This window comes from Diceros bicornis, chromosome 3 (assembly GCF_020826845.1).
Source record: "Diceros bicornis minor isolate mBicDic1 chromosome 3, mDicBic1.mat.cur, whole genome shotgun sequence".
Taxonomy (NCBI): domain Eukaryota; kingdom Metazoa; phylum Chordata; class Mammalia; order Perissodactyla; family Rhinocerotidae; genus Diceros; species Diceros bicornis.
The window spans coordinates 65,976,690-65,983,300 of record NC_080742.1 but is presented as its reverse complement, the minus strand read 5'-3'; positions in this window follow the sequence as shown (position 1 = coordinate 65,983,300).

The window sequence follows — 6,611 nt, the reverse complement described above, 5'->3', positions numbered from 1 at the left end:
GTTTTAGGTACTAGGAATTTAAAGCTAAAAGGCACAGGGTTTGACCATTAGAATCACCTGTGGAGCCTTTTTATTAATTACAGGCACCTCAAATTCACACCAGACCTACTATTCTATGAGAGTGGACCTGCCAAGATGTATTTTTTAACCTTCAACTGGGATTCTGATTGTAAGCTGGGTTTGGAAATCACTGATGCATAACCTAGCCTTTCATACTAAACCAATCCATTTTGCAAATATTGATGAAGAAACGAAAGCTAGAATGAGAAACTAGGGACCAACCCCAGAAAAAGGAAAGAGATAAAAGAGGATAGATGAGAAAAGAGAAGTAAGACAGCACCATGGAAATGCAGTGGAGCTGAGCAACATGCATGTGTGCTGCCTACGTGTGTGCCTGTGTGTGTGTGTGTGTGTGTGTGTGTGATGAGATTGATGACATTGGCTGGAGAGGGAACGGGAAAAGAGGTACACTTTGGATCCATCATGGGCTGAGGAGGAACAGAGCTCTATCCTCTATCAGAGAGTGATAATGAACACTTCCCATCCCTTAGCTAAAAATATTGAAAGGCAAAGAGGAGGAGGGAAACTGTGCAGGAGGAACGAAGTGATTATACACTTGGGAATGGTATGGTTTAAGACGATGGGCTTCAAACTTGTTCTGATGGCAGAGGAGTGAAGGATCATCTTGCTCTTCAATGAACAATATGAAATATTGACATAATAGGATTCATACACGTGCTTTTTTTCCTAAGTCAGATATTACCATTTCCTAGTGGAAGCAGGTGATGGAGTACAAGAAAAATACAAAGGAAAGGGCTTTTGAGAATGTTATTGTGCTTCTTTGAATACAACTCTATTAAAGATGGGATCTTGACTACTGTATGATCTCACTTACATGACTGAAAAAAAAGTCAAACTTATAAAGACAGAGAGTAGAATGATGGTTGCCAGAGCCTGGGGAGTAGTGGAAATAGGGAGATGTTGGTCAAAGGGTACAAACTTCCAGTTATAAGGTGAACAAGTTCTGGGGATCTAATGCTCAGCATATTGATACTGTATTATATACATGAAAGTTGCTAAGAGAGTAGATCTTAAATGTTCTCACCACCAAAAAGTAATCATAATTATGTGAGGTGATGGATGCGTCAACTAACCTTATTGTGGTAATCATTTCATAATATATATGTGTATCAAATCATCACATTGTACACGTTAAATTTATACTGTGTTATATGTCAATTACATCTCAATAAAGCTGGGGAAAAAAGGTGGAGTCTTGTTGGGTCCCAGCTTTTACATTTTGGGGGTTGCTTAGATATTTTGACTTTTAGGTGATATGCTTAACCACATTTCAGATTAAAACATTACTTTGTAGACTTGAACCAGAGAAATCCTCCACCATCCTGTTAGAATTTTGTGGGGAAAAAGTACCCATTGTGCAAATATTAAATGTTGTGGTTCTAAGAATACAATTTCAACATTAGAGAGACATGGTAGATGACGCAGATGTTGGAATTTCTATTTTGGGGAAGAATGCCTGCTTAAGACTGGATCATTTTGGAAGAAAACCAGATTTATGTGACATTATATGTAACTTTCAAAATTCACTTATGAAGTTGGGAAATGAAATTAATTTTAACCTCAATCTCTGTAGACACAGAGTTTGGATAGAGAGAAGACATCAATGTTGGAGCTACTCAAATTGGTTCAGAATGCTGCCCCATACTTCTGCAGAAATGGAAGGCCCGGGTCATGGCTGCCGTCTTTTGGTTTGCAATCAAGCAGACTTTGGAACCAGTCACAGTGGCTACTCCCTACCAGAAAACAAAGAATTTCAGGGAACGCTATGCCTGGGATAGGAGCAGACACTTAAAGTCATGGGTAGCTCATGGAATCCAAATGCTGAAAAAGTGTTAGGTCCCGAATGCTGAGCAATGGCAGTGATTAAGTGAGGGTCTATTTGGAGGATTCCCTGATCTATGATTGTGACTTGATTTCTTTGGAAGACTTTACCTAGAACAAGCGTATAGCAGAGTGGATAGGGGCTGAGATTTATAGCTGCAAATTAGTAAGAGGGTGAAAGTGCTCCACCTCTGTGTTGACTATAAGCCTTTTATCAGCAGGCAGAATAACACAACTTGGACAAGGCTTGTTCTACCTCAAAGTTGAAGAAGACATGAATTATAGCCAAGATTTTTTAAGCAACCTTGGACTTCTTTATAACCCAAAGGGATCTCTCCACTTCTCTCTGTGGCTACCTTGGCCACACACCAAAAACATGTTTGAATGATGGAGTTCAAGGTCAAGAGGCAGGGAAGAATTTGCCAGGTCAGAAGGGTGTTCTAGTCTCCAGTAGCTTGAAAGAAGCTCTTTCTCCAAACTTCAGATAAAATTCCCTACAACTCTAGAGCCAGATCAGTTTTGGTTTGAAGGATGAATGTCTTGATTTACTTTTATTACACAGGAGTGTATCACAATGAAATTCCCTATAAGCAATTGGCTACTTGCCCCTAGCATTTAGCAGACACCAACCATAAATGAAATAAATCCAGTAATGACATGAACTAGGTAGAGAAAAAATACTTTGTTTAGTTGTTACAGTTGTTTGAGAGATGAAGAGAGCTAAGTGAGAGGCATAAGAGAAGCTGTGGGGACATGAAAATTGTGGAGGAAACAAGAGGGGGTTTAGGAAACATTGCAGTGAGTTCTGAATTAGGGTGCATTTCATGTTCTTAAAGAGATACAAATGAAGATCAAATTCCCTACTAGTGCTTTGGTCTGGGACAAATGTATGACATAATTTTGGAGCTTGTATCTAGGTTATAGAAGGCTTGTTGAGTCTCATCTACTTTGAGCAAGCACTGGGTTAGATAGATACTTCACATATTTCCTTTTCAGAACAGATTTATGAAGCAGAGAGAGAGAACTTCCTCTGCATTTCTCCTCTAATAAGTGGCATAATCGAAATTTGAAACTAGGCTGAATTGACTCTACAGACTATGTTATTTCCACTACAGCAGGAAGTCATGAGTCATCTCTGCTGATGTATGTTTTTTATTAGGTCTAACTAGTAGCAGACTTTCAGAAGCAGCTGACAGTAGTTATTAATTATTGTCAGAAGCAGCAGCTTAGTAGAAATTATTACCATGTATATTTGGTAAACATTATTATTCAGGTAAATAAGACTAAAAACCTCATTCAACAGGTCAATTCATTCAGCTACTTTGGCTGCATTTTGCAGCCCACTCATCTTGATCAGCTGCTATGATAAAGTAGTTTTCAAAAGAACTAAACATTTCACAGGGCACAAACTTATTTCTGGTCAACTTAATTCCATTATTAATATGTGCCATTAAATTTTTTTTCAGGACTAAATGCCTTTTCCATGTTGTATAACGAAGCAATGAAACATTTTATATCAAGTACATTTTTTCAAGAGCTGGAGCAGTTTCAAGGCTCCTTTTAAAGACAAATTTAGTCCTTCCAAAAAGTACCCACTTGGCCCACTTCCATGTACAAATGCGCTGGCCCTTTGAAAGAAAATACATTTTGAATTCTTCAACTTTTACAACAGAGTATTAATTCTGCATCACCCATATCTGATTGGCAAAGCCTAGGAATCTCCTTTCAGTTAATAACACAAAGAAATAATTCATGAATTGACTTCCGTTCTGTACTTGTGTCAAACTCACTGAGACTAACTATCCATCTGTCTAGATTCTCTAAGCTTCATCCTCTAATAAGCTGCATTGCCAGAAATCCACATGCCTGGACTCTATTCTTGCAGCTCTCTGAAGCACTGTTGAGTGGTGCACAAGGCGTGCACAGACCTTGGTTCCTGTTCTAGATTCTCCACTTAGTAAATATGTGACTTTGAGAAAATTACTTACTGTCCTTGAGCCCAGATTCCTCACCAGTAAGAGAAATTTAGAAATTCAGTTCAGTTCAGCAAACATATTTAGAATATCTGTTAGGCACCACATTTTGTGCTAGAGTTAGGTATAAAAAAATTCATTCATTTGTTGACCCAATATTTATTACTAGCGTACACTGCATGTTAGCCATTGTCATAAGGGTTGAGAATATCTTTGAACAAAGCTGACAAATTCCCTGTCTTCATAGCTTGTATTTTAGTAAAATATTCAGAAAATAAATGAGAAAAACCAAGGACTAATTCAATACAAATTCAGGTAAGTGATAGGAACTATGAAGAAAATAAAGCAGAATGAGTAGGTGACTTTGTGGTAATATGGCTGCTTTAGACTCAGTAGCCGGGAAAGATCCTATCCAGGAGGTGGAGATTTGAGAGAGATATGAATGATAGAAAAGATGACCAAGAAATCTCTGTATTCAAGAAGTTTACAGTCTAGCAGTAGATAGAGGAACAAAAGCATAATTTCAGTAACTGCAAGGATAGAGGTATGCATATATAGATTTCTTGGGGTGTTGTGTTTAAGCAATGGAAAAGTGCCTCATGTAAAGTTATGCACAGATAGGTATTCACCAGATGTTAGTCATCTTTTCTCTCTGAGTTAAGTTTTAACATGCTGCCCTTCTCCTTTAATCAATACAAAAGAAAACCACTTGAACCTTCATGATGACTTCTAAATCAGAAAACACTTGGTCTAATTAGATGTCTAAGGAGTATATGCTTTCTTTTTTGAGACAATAAAAATTATATTACACCACAGACCTCCCTTTTCTCTTGGCTTCCAGTACTAACTATGGTGCTCAGTTTCTGCCATTAACTTCTATTGCTTGTTGTGTCTTTATTTCTAGTTGTCTTTATTGTTGTTTTAATGTCATAAGCTGTCTTGATTTTTTTTTATATCTTGACAGGGAATAAGTGTTTTTCAAAATAAAAAAAAAATTTCACTCACTCCGGTTATTTTTGTTTCTGGTGTTTAGAAGAAGTGCTTGGTATCTGAAGTGGAAAAATAGTCTTAGTATTGTCCTTTTCCAGATAGACCTCATTTCTAGTATCTTGGATATGATAGAGGAAAGAGGTTATTAAACAGAATGGCTTTAACCCACTCTGTTACTTTACCATCAGACATTTGGGGTTTTTTTCAAAGCACATAATCTATAGTCAAACTTTATTAATGCAATCTTATTGGAGTAGAAGGCAATATGTACCATTAATAAATCTGAAATACACACTATCTTTAAACACACGTATACCTTAGTGGTTGAGAACATGCACTTTGGACTTAGAGACACTGAGGATCAAATATTGTTTCCTGGACTTACTGACTGTGGCCCTGGTGTGTGCTTCAATCTCTCTGGGTCTCATCTGTACAATGTGAGAAATAACACCTATCTCATAGGATTCTATTGAGGCTGAAGACATTATAGACATTAAACGATGTTTATAAAGCGCTTAGCAAAATACATAGCAATTATCCAAAATAGAAATTACTGTTCAGATTCCATATCAATCTTTTAGCACGTGTTCTATGGAATAGTTTATGTGCTGGTATATACTATCAGAGAAAAATGAAGTCTTCCAAGATGAACAATTTTTGCCAAGGATTCTAGTATATCAACAACCAGAGTTTTTAGAACCCCTCTACCTCATCATAATTCAAGCACAGGCAGCAATAGGATGTGCCAGAACAGAGTCTGACCACAAAACAATCCAATCATATCCATATAGTTCAATAGAGGCTGGGGGGCTAATCATGGGAGAAAGGCCAGTGTTGTTGTTTTTGGTGCGAGGAAATGGGAACATTAGACTACAGATAAGCCTAGAACTTCAAGAGACAGGCAGGATGTGAGTACTGATGGCTAAAGTGATGGAACTAAGTCTAAGAACTAGATCATCTTATATCTGCATGGACACATGAGCGCTCAAGGTGAAGTGGCAGCGTTTGCTAGGGAGTGGGGCAGGTGGGTGGACTGGAATTGACTTGACCTGGCAATGGGTATAGGGAAGCCCCAACAGAGAAAAGCAGGTCCAGGGAAAGCAATTCCAGTTACTGCAGGGATTCAGGCACAAAAGCAGGATTTCGGGCTGCACGTCAGAGGACCCAAGCAAGCCCCAATTCAGAGCTCATCTTGTAACCCCTTTTCTTTTCTCTCCATCGGAAAAGACGTGTTCCGGCATCTAGCATGAGGTTAAGTGGCCTCAGTAGTAAAATTTCTCAATAAAGGGGTAGAAGCCCAGTAGCTTAACAAGCCACACAAGATATAGAGACAAATTTGAAAGCACTGAGAGTGACTGTTGTATAAATAAATGGGATACAATGGCTTTCAGTCATTTAGGAGTTTACACAGATGGTATACACAGCAAGGTGAGCTTGGTTAATTTCCTGATGCCTTTTACTTTTTTCTAGTAGTTTACTACTCATAGATTCAATTTCCATTTCCCTAATGTTTAAAACCTGATATATAAAATCTTGAGGAGCCAGATTAGCATCAAAAAACAAAGGTAACAACTCAGGTGGCTGTGATGGTAAGAAGTCTCAACTTTCTTTCTATTTATATGTGTGCAAAATAAATAAATGAAACTCTTAACCACCTGAAAGATCATCTTCTGCCTGAGGAATATTGTGTTTATAATCCGACATTGATAAAATCCCCATGGGAAATATGTTTATTGTATCTAGTGA